The sequence below is a fragment of the Ictidomys tridecemlineatus genome, chromosome 9 (assembly GCF_052094955.1).
Source record: "Ictidomys tridecemlineatus isolate mIctTri1 chromosome 9, mIctTri1.hap1, whole genome shotgun sequence".
NCBI lineage: Eukaryota > Metazoa > Chordata > Mammalia > Rodentia > Sciuridae > Ictidomys > Ictidomys tridecemlineatus.
This window is the reverse complement of record NC_135485.1, coordinates 111,906,066-111,915,872: the sequence shown is the minus strand read 5'-3', so window position 1 is coordinate 111,915,872 and position 9,807 is coordinate 111,906,066.

The window sequence follows — 9,807 nt, the reverse complement described above, 5'->3', positions numbered from 1 at the left end:
GACTTGCATTATATTTTCTTCCAATCCATATTTTTGTTCAGATTAGGTTTAGTTTTACAGAAAAGTTGCAGAGATAACATGAAGAGTCCCAAATACCTCTTAACCAGTTTTGTCTATTGTTAATGGCTTGGATTACCTGAGTACACTTGTTAAACCAACGTTGGTATGTACTGTTAACTCGAACTCCAGTACTTTCTATGTTTTTTCCACTATTATTTTAAATATGGTCTAGGATCCAACCAGGACACTCCCTAGTATTTAGTTGTCATGCTCCGTTAGTTTTCTTCTGGTCTGTAATTTCTCAGGTTTTCTTGTTTTCCATGATAGCTATCAACTCAGTTTATTACTATTGATGTTCACCTTGATTATACAGCCAAGGTTGAGTTTGCTAGGTTTCTTCACTGTAAGATTATTGTTTTTCCCTTTCCCTACTCTATTGTTTGAAATCAAGTCATTAAATTCTTTCTACATCAGAAAGATAGGTGATTTAATTCTGTGTTCTGTAGGAGAAAGTACCTACATAAATTATTTGGAATTCTTCTGTAAGAAACATTTGTCTCTTCTCTTTCATTTATTTGGCCATTTGCTTATAACAGTATGGCCTCATGGATATTTATATATTTTATCTTCAGTGATAATCTAATGTTGTGATAGTTATTTTTGTTGTCCAAATTGTTCCAGCTTTGCTCATCGAGACTTCTTTTAGATTGGCTAAATTGGATATTTGGCCTTTTGACATGATTAATTGATTATTTATTTATTAGAACTGCCTCACATCTGCACCAAAAAAAAAAAAAATCCCAAGCTTATCTTGTATTGACCCGCCTCACCCCTAGATTCAGTTATTTGCCTTTGATTTTTTTTGGTACTGGGGATTGAACTCAGGGGCACTCAGCCACTGAGCCACATCCCCAGCCCTATTTTGTATTTTATTTAGAGACAGGTTCTCACTTAGTTGCTTAGCACCTTGCTTTTGCTGAGGCTAGCTTTGAACTCACGATCCTCCTGCCTCAGCCTCCTGAGCTGCTGGGATTACAAGCGTGTGCCACCGTACCCATCTTGCCTTTGATTTTTAACTTCACAGAAGATGGAGCAATGCATTTGTTTCCTATATATAATACCCTGTGCACTATCACGAATGCCTATGATGATACTGATGTCTACAAAGACAAGAATAAAAGAGGATCTAATCAGATTCATTTCATGCCAGGACAAGACTTAATGAATGCTCATATCTGGCCTGAAGATATTTTTAGGAGAATGATAAAGCTAACACTTTAGAATGACTTTTACATTTTCCTTTCCATTTCCTGTTATTGTGTAGAAAGAGTTTGGGGAAGGACAGATGTTTTACCCCTTTCCACACAAAATTAGGCATGATCTTGTGATCTTGTTCTTTGTTCTAATCAGCAACTTTAGTTTCCAGGATAAATAACACTGACTCCTTAATTAAAATAACTGTCATCAGCAAGAGAAAGAGAAAATGGGTTATTGCTCTGTTCTTACTCCTCCCTCCTTCTTTTACTTTTTTTTAGTGAACATCTGCTGAATATTCTGGTGCTTCCACTAGTTCACCTAATAAAATCAATGGAATTGTCCTCCTACATCCATGTATTTGATGTCCCTTAGTATCTTTCTTATTGTTTTTGTACCTAAAGCAATTGGAAACTAGTCCACAGATTCAGTCGTTGGGAACAGATGAAAATTCAGTCACTGGCTGAATTTGCCTCCTTTATCTTTTCTTAATGAAGGAGGGGACACACAACTGAACAGGCAGTGACTGTGCAGTGCACATCTATTCAAAAGGTAGCTAGGGGCTTTACCGTAAGTATAAATAGGTATTAGGGAAAAAGAAGCAAATGAACAAATGAGATGTATCTTCATCTCATTTCAAATGTACTCCCAAATAATCTTGTAACAAGCTTGTGCTCATGAAAGAAGGAATCAATACTGAAAAATTCACAATGATTAGTTGATATCTTCACATGTGCAGAAAGACACACCATCTTGAAATTACATTTATGAAACAAAAATTCTGGAGTCCTTTGAAATAGAGATCTTAGGATATTTAATTCCAACACACAGTACATGAGACTACCAAATACTTTTTCCCTAAAGATTTTGAGTTCTGTAATAATTTTTTTTCAATTTATCTAGATTTTTTTTTGGGGGGGGGGTAAAGGCATAATTAGGTGGTTATACTACACTGTGAGGATTGTTTGACATTATTGTCAATTGCAGTGGGTTTTAGCATCTAATGAAATGGAGTATGCTTTGCTCCAAAAAATCCCACATGTCAACAAAAAGAAAAGAAAGCATACCCTGATTGTTCCCACAAACAAGTGTTTTTTTCAAATGGGCTACACATTAGAATCACCTTGGAACTATTAAAAAAAATATTGATGCTTGAGTTACTCTGTGTATGGTGAGTCCAGGGATTTGCATCTTTTTTGGTGATTCCAATATTTATTCAATGTCATAGAGCAATAATTTTTAAATTTTAGTTAACTTTAAAAATATCTGGGTAATTTATTAGCAGTTCTGAATCCTGCAGCCATATCCACCATTGAAATTTATCAGCCAAGTATGGCATTCAATTTAAAAAAAGAAACCCCAAGTGTTTTGGTTCATTAATCCTAACTGCCATGGCTGCATAGGATACAGCCAGACCCACAATTCTACCTGGGCTGGTGAAATCTCTATGCAATAGCTTGGTATTCTTGGCAAGCCTAGGGTCTAATTGTTCCACTCAATGCAGGTCACTTATGTTCTTCCTCATCAGCTGGATGCCTCACCCTTTAACATCAGCCTCCACCTCATTGAAACTTCCTCATTCCTCCAAGCCCCTTCTGGGCCCTATAGTATATTCCTCCAAGCTCCTCCTTACAGTTATTGTCATAGCAGTTATCTTTCTGCTCTGTAAACCTTCTTTGTCTTACCTGTGTCTTATGTAAGACTCAAATTCCTACAGATGATCAACTGTGACTTGAAAATTTTCATATTTCTAGTTCCCACTTCAATTCCTTATTACCAGGCACCTGCAAATCTCCAAGTCAAATAGATAGAGCGTTATAAATAATTATAGCATATAGTGAAGCATCTCTCCCAAGGAGATGTACAATATGCCATGGAATCACAGATATTTTTGTTCATCTGTAAATTTAATTTATTCATGGCATTTCTTCTCCTTCTCCATAATTAGCATGAATAATTCAGAAGAGGCTAGCTGCTAGCTATGAATACGAAGTTCACATGCAGTTGACTCAATTTTCTAAGCTATTGGAGAGGAACAAAAACAGATCATCCAAAAATCACTTATATTTGTACGTGAAATACAGTTTTGTCATTTCATTTGGTACAACTGTGGTGGATGCTTTAGGAATTCCCATATTTCTTAAGAAGATGAAAGGCACATCTGCAAGCCCTGATTCTTCAAGCTAAAAGCTACCCTCCTGTTTAGCTTTGCCACACAGTACCTATCTGGCCTTCTTTTCCCAGGACTTCTCTGGGAATAAGAGGAAGCCAGCTATTGAACAACAATAACAACAAACAAGACATGAAGGACTGGCATTTGTGGTGTGTATTGTGTTTTAATCTACAACCCCTCTCCTCTCAAATAAAGGCTCTTCTATGTATATCACAGGTAAAAGAACATTCTGTTTATGTTAAAAAAGAGCTAACTAAGCAAAGTAGGTTGTGTGTTCTTATGGACTTGTATCACGATAAAAGAATAGGAGGGACTCCTAGGGGTAGCAGAGTATATTTACATTTTTCAACCCTAAATATTTATCTATTTATAGGGAAACTTTTCTTTTCATAAAGATTTTTATGAGCTCCTTAAAACTGGACAATGTAATTTTGCTACATAGATAATTCTTGGTAGGCAAACATACTGGAAGTTCGTAAAATCCAGATTGGAATTAGTCATTGTGCTTTCTATCAGAAGCATAGAAATATTCCCAGGGAGATGTGAATGTAGCAGGACTTTACTCTTAAACCTCTTTATATGACAGTGATCTATTTTTTTTAACGTTGTGGCAAGGCAGCAATTGAAATATTCCTGTTACATCTTTGTCTTCCATTGAGAACTGGAGTGGCTGCTTCTCTAATATTTACTCTACCACTTCCCCATTGTGCAAAGCCATGGGGATGTGGGTGAAGAGAAGCCAAATAGCAAAATCATATTCTTCTTTTGACTTTGATTGGCTCTGAACCAAATTTGGGAACTTGACACAACGTTTTCCACTCAGAGTAAAGCCCAGAATTTGTGGTCAGTAGTTGGGGTGGCTGTTGCAAGTGGTACTACTCCGAGGTGGATTGTTTTTAAATGTAAGTGTATATTCAATCACACCAATCATCAAATATAAATAATTAATGCAAAAGTGTTGGGTGTGTTGGGACACCTCAACTAAATTCAATGTACACTAATTAAATACTATAAGCAAATCACACAATCTCAGGAAAACCACGAGCCTCAAAATACCTCCGATGCAATGTAACTTCTCTTAGCCAAAGAACAGATGTTGTCCTTGTCTGGTGGTTCTCTCCAGCTGATGGCTGGATGTCAGGGAATGGTGGAGTCAGTCTAGGATGGGCAGCAAGGTGGCCAGTCTCATAGATTGTCCTTGGAGCAAACTCTTCAATGCAGCAGGACCAGCAATGTAAATACGGTTCCAAGTTGGTGGTATAGGTTGGTGATTGGTTGCACCCAGTGAAAGTCATTGTTCCCTGGTTATGTTCACTGAGGCGATATAATTGCAGCTGGGCATGTTCTTCATGCATGTCCATGGATCTGTGCTCCCTATCAAGCATACCTATGGCTAGTACCCCTCACATTTCTTTATCAATTGCAAGCAGACATGATTAAGCAGTTCAATGGCTGTTGTTCCTTATGGCCACCAAATTAGTGAGTCCTAGCATGTCCCAGCATATCTGTGGCATATGCTCTTTACAGTAGCAAGCACTCTTTCTTTGGACTAGAATTAAAAACATGTCTTACTTCAGTTTCAGCTGGCAGTCAACTTGTGACCAAGAGAAAAACTAGTCTTGAGATAAAGCTCACAGGTTCTTGGTGGCACCATGTGGTCACCAAATTAAACCATCCCCCAAGACTGTCCTCCTCTAGACTTTTCAGCCAAATTAACTAATAAATCATCTTCATTGCATCCAGCCATTTGAATTGGATTTTCTATTGTTCCAAAGACTATTAACAAATATGAATGCCTACAGCCAGCATGATTATTTGTAACCTGGGAGAGAAGCAAATTGGTTATTCTAATACATGACAGAAAAACAACAGCAACAATCACAATCGCACATTAAAATATGAAAGAACGTAGATTTGTGGCATGATGTATTAGAACTGGGTTTTATAAATACAGTCTAGGTTCTCTTGCTGCATTTTGCATTTTCTTCTTGATCATGACAAAATGAGAAGGGGTCACAGAACTGGGGTGGACTCCTGGGAAGGTAGTCTTTTTAGATATTCTAGTCCTACACTATCATATTATAAATAAACAAACCGAAGCTCAGTGAGGTGAGGTGAATGGAAAAGAGGTGGATGATCTCATCTCCTGACTTCCAGTGGGCCCTCTTTTCACTTGGGTATTCTGTCTACAAAGAAAAATGAACAACTTAAAAACAAGTACCTAAGTGAATTAGATTGAAATACTTACAACCCATTGTTACCTGCCCTCGAAGAGGAGTATACTTCATTGTCCTTGTTATATCACTTTAGTGTCTGCCTGGACTTTCTCACTGACTGCTCTATTGCCAGGCTTGACCATGGACTTGCTGAGGCAAATGTGAGAAGATGTGGTGGAATCATGATCATGTTGGGCAGCTTGGTGACATGATGGCTGTTATTGCATTCTGGGTCCTTGGATGAGAACACTGTGGAGCAGTGCCTTAGCTTGGAGTAGAGCTGCAGTCACATTTTACATTTCTGGACAAAACACATTTGTTCTAGGAAGTCCTTGAAACATGGGGTTGTTGCTACAGCAAAGCTGACCACTACTCAGGAGTAAGTAGGTATCCCATGTGTTGTTGAATAAGAAAGGATCAAAGTCCTACACGTTTAGAACACATCCTTGCTTTTTTTCTTGAAAATTACATTTCCAAGTCTTCCTGAAATTGTGTAGATAATGAGATATGATTTTGAGTCATTGAGTGGGGCTTCACCAAAAGCTCTTTGAAGGGTTGCCTCAGTTGGAAGCATGTTCTTTTCCTCTTCCCACTTTTTCTCTTCCTGAAATGGCAATGAATAATATAGAAGTCACAGAGACTACTCTGGGACGTGAAAAAAAGTTAAGAGAATCTGAGATGCATCCGCACTAATATTCTTGCCCCCTTCAACAGTATCAATGTTTACTTCAATCATGTGAGAAAAAAATATGTATTTTAGGTCACTATTTTTAGAACTCTGTTTAGCAGCTAAATTTAATGGTGAATCTATGAAAGGCCATAACTAGATGATATGAGGTTAAGAGAGTACGTATATTCTTATCCAAAGCAGTAGCTTACAACCTCCTGGGAGTTATTTTCTTTGGATTGATCTATTATTCTTTCCTCAGCAGGGAATAGATTCTCGCTCACTTCCCAGATGGGCGAGGGAATGGGTTCTCGTCAGAGGGATGAGCTGGCTGTGAAATAAAAGCTATGAAAGTAGAACCACAAGAAAGAGACACCAAAGACCAGAAGTATATTTTAAAGAATAGGCTCAGTGACCCACTAAGCCCATCAGAGGGGTATGGCTTCTAACAAAGATGGAGCCTCACTTGCTTTATTTATTGTGCTGCAGATCAAAGGGGATTGGTAGGTGGAAGGTTTCAGTGTGGGAGGGGTCTTTTCTCAGGACTTGTGTCTTCATGAAGAAGAGGATATAGGTGGGGGTAAGCAGGCTATTTGGCTTCTAGCAGGTCACTGCCACGTCCTGGGCTGTGCTTGAATGTGTGTGGGGAGCTAGGACAGGGCGTGGAATCAGGCATTCTCAAACCAGTGCATTCCTACTGGGAGTTTCCCAAACCAGGCTTCCCTAACTGATGGCTTGATCTCAGCTCAGTTCACACAGGGTTCACGGATGGCTTCCAGCAAGAGAGAAATCATTTTATTGTCAGATGCTCAGTAGGAACCCAATAAATTATTTTCTTATTTTCACTCTTTCTTCCTCTTCTTTTCATCCCTTTCTTTCTAGCTTTCTTCCCTTTCCCCCTTTTTCCTTTTCTCCTGTCCTGAGAAGATACAATTTGAAATATCAAGAGGTTAATACACTTTGAGTCATTGGACTCCAACCACAAAATGGCTGAACAATAATGTCCCTGCAGATAGGGAGATAGTCAAAGAATTAGCTTACAACATTATATAGGAAATACAATGAAGGTTTATATCATTCTCACGGGCAAACTATTTCCTTCCTGGGAACATTATACTCACCCTCTATAGGGAGCCAGGGTTACTGATGCACTGGAAGAACAAGGAGGCCATTAATGCCCAGTCACAAGCCAGGAGGCATCACACAAAGGGAATGAGATGCCATACCCTGTAATAAGTACAGAGCATCGGGCATTTTATAAAGGTTATTGGATGGAAGAAGAAAATCTCCTAATAGTACTGTGGAAGACTATTAAGATCATCCAGTGAGGTCTCTGCAGTTTCAAATACAGAAATAAGAATATTACATTTGAACAATATTATGGGGAGGAAAGCTTTGGCTCTATGGCATTGGATTAGTAGACATTGGACAGGGTAGTCATTTTCACAGGAGAAACAATTATCGTAGCTGTCCATCTGGCTAATGGCTTTCAAGAGCTATTATTTAGAAGAAGCTGCCTTATATTATTTGTGATTATTAGAAATTATTGTTGTTTTAACTGCTTAGGAAAATAATCAGACTGATCTATGGTGTGAGATCAATCATTTCAGAGCATTTTTAACCCAACCAAAGATTCCCCTTCAAGTCTTAGGATATTGAGCTAACCAGACTAAATCAAACCACCTGGTGTTATTCCTGTTATCATATTCCTGCGAAGAAGGAGGAATTAACAAAATCCATTACAGAATGGTGCCTTAGCAAGATGTAAATTTAGTCTAAGTGTGCCCAATTATGAACTCTTACATTCACAGGTTATGTTAGACCTAAACCACTTTTATTTTGCCAGTGGTATATTGCCTAAGATTGTGTTATTATAAAGTCCCAGCAAATGAAAAGTTAAGCCACAGACTAGGAAAAAAAAAATGGTTTCCATTTATATCTGACAAGGAGAGGAATTGTGTCTCAGGGGCTGTACTTACCATATCACACCCAGAATTCTGATTTAAATGATTTTGGACTGATGCTACAGTGGGATAAGACTCTTGGAAACCTTAGGAAGAGGTGATCAATAAATATAGATCTGATGTCCCTCATTATTAGTCATCAGGAAAAGACAAATTGAAATCACAATGAGATAGCATTGTACATCCACCAAAAGGGCTGAAACTAAAAATACTGATACCACCACGTGTTGGAGAAGATGTGCGCAACTGGAGATCTTGCAAAACACACAGTGACTCAAACACATAAGCAAAACTTGACTGATTCTCACAAACTACCTACTAAATATCCTAGCAATTTACCCAAGAGAAACAGAAGCTTATGCTTACACAAAAAGCTGCACATAAATGTCCACAGCCCTTTGATTCCTAAATTGGAAACAATACAAATGTCCAGCAATAGGTGACTGGATACATTTACTATGGCAGTCCTACAATGGAATATAACACTCGGCCCTGGCTGGACACAGAGGGTGTGTGATTCAGGCTCCTTATTAAGAGACACAGAACTCCTCCAATGAGAAGCTACCTTGAGGCCTGGCCAAACATTTCTTTGCACCACAATCTAAGATTCCTTTTTTCTTTTTTCCTGCCCTCCTCTTTTATGTTCTATAAACCACCTCACTCTCTGCAGGGTCTTCAGTCTTCCCTGGATTCTCTTTCCTTTATCATTTATAACATTTCCCATAAATCTCTTTCATGGCAAATTCTGTCTGCCAACTGATTCCCTTACCAGAATATTCAGATTAACAGAATGGTTGACTAGGGCTGAAGATGGGAGTAGAAAGGAACTTTTTTGAGTAATGGAAAAATGTTCTCTATCAATGTGAGTGTTACATGGGTTTATTTGTTAACATTCTTTTTTTTGTGTGTGGAGGGAGTTAATCAGGAATTGAACCCAGGGGCACTTCACCACTGAGCCACATTCCAAGCCCATTAAAAATAATAATAATATAATATTTCTATTTTGAGACCAGAGTCTCGCTAAGTTCCTTAAGGCCTTGCTAAATTAATGAGACCGGCTTGAACTTGTGATCCTCCTGTCTTAGCTTCCTGAGTCACTAGGATTACGTGTGCAGCATTGTGCCCAGCTAACATTTATTGAAATACAGACTTAAAGTGTTTTATTCCTCAATGAAATTGATTTAATAGAAAAAATAATCCCAAGTGGTATCCATGGTTTACTGGTCATGGCAGATACTTACTCAGGTAACATGTTAAATACAAATTATACAGTCAAAGGAAATAAAGAATCTATATGGTATTGGCAAAACCACACTGTTCCCTTATTTAGGGGATTTATTTAGATATCTTTAGGAATTATACATGTCCTTCTAAAGATAGGTCTATAACTTTTGGCCACTATGATAACTTGCTTATAAGAGGACATATAGTATTACTCCTGCTACTGAGAGCCCAGATGGTTGTCAGAGAGATAATATTTGAAGAAGAGCAATTATTATTAAGCAATGGCTTCCTCAAGAGGTAGCTTTGAGG